A 667-nucleotide genomic window follows, 5' to 3' on the forward strand; every position below is an offset into this window, starting at 1 on the left:
GCTGTATGTGGTGTCAGGCGCGTGGTATGATGACGTTATAAATTATTTGAAATAAAAAAGTATTCCAAATAATATCTTGATGAGTATGTATCTCAAAAATAATTTGAATTTAAAATCTCATCTAATTGTAAGATTAATAATAATTACGAAAATTTGGTCTTCTAAAAACCCATGTTGTATAGTTTTTAGTCACAAAAGCTGCAATTTTGTATAATCTTGAAAATGATTTTCAATTAAGATGAGTTTTTGTATGACAACTATTGTCATGGAACCAGAGGAGCTCTGGTTGGTCATGTCCCATTGGGTGAGGAACCAGAGGAGCTCTGGTTTAACATCGATGAAGGAGTTCATTGATGTAATGTTGGATTGCATGATATAGAGGCCTTGGTTAACAAACCAGAGGCTTTAGATAAGCATTGTTAATCCATTATATAGAACCAGAGGAGCTCTGGTTAAGTACATATGTAGCATTTAGGTGGCCAGAGGCTCTGGATAGTAGAGCCAGAGGCTCTAGATAATAGAACCAGAGGCTCTGGATGAAAAATGCATAATAAAAAATTAAATGTGAAGATGAAAATGTTGCTCCCCCTCAAATGATGCATGGGTATTGATTTTGAAGTATTCAAAAACTCCCCCTTAAACAAATAATAATGAAGAAATTGGGGAC

The sequence above is a fragment of the Cynara cardunculus genome, unplaced genomic scaffold (assembly GCF_001531365.2).
Source record: "Cynara cardunculus var. scolymus isolate 2C unplaced genomic scaffold, CcrdV1 Un_Scaffold_2331, whole genome shotgun sequence".
Lineage (NCBI taxonomy): Eukaryota > Viridiplantae > Streptophyta > Magnoliopsida > Asterales > Asteraceae > Cynara > Cynara cardunculus.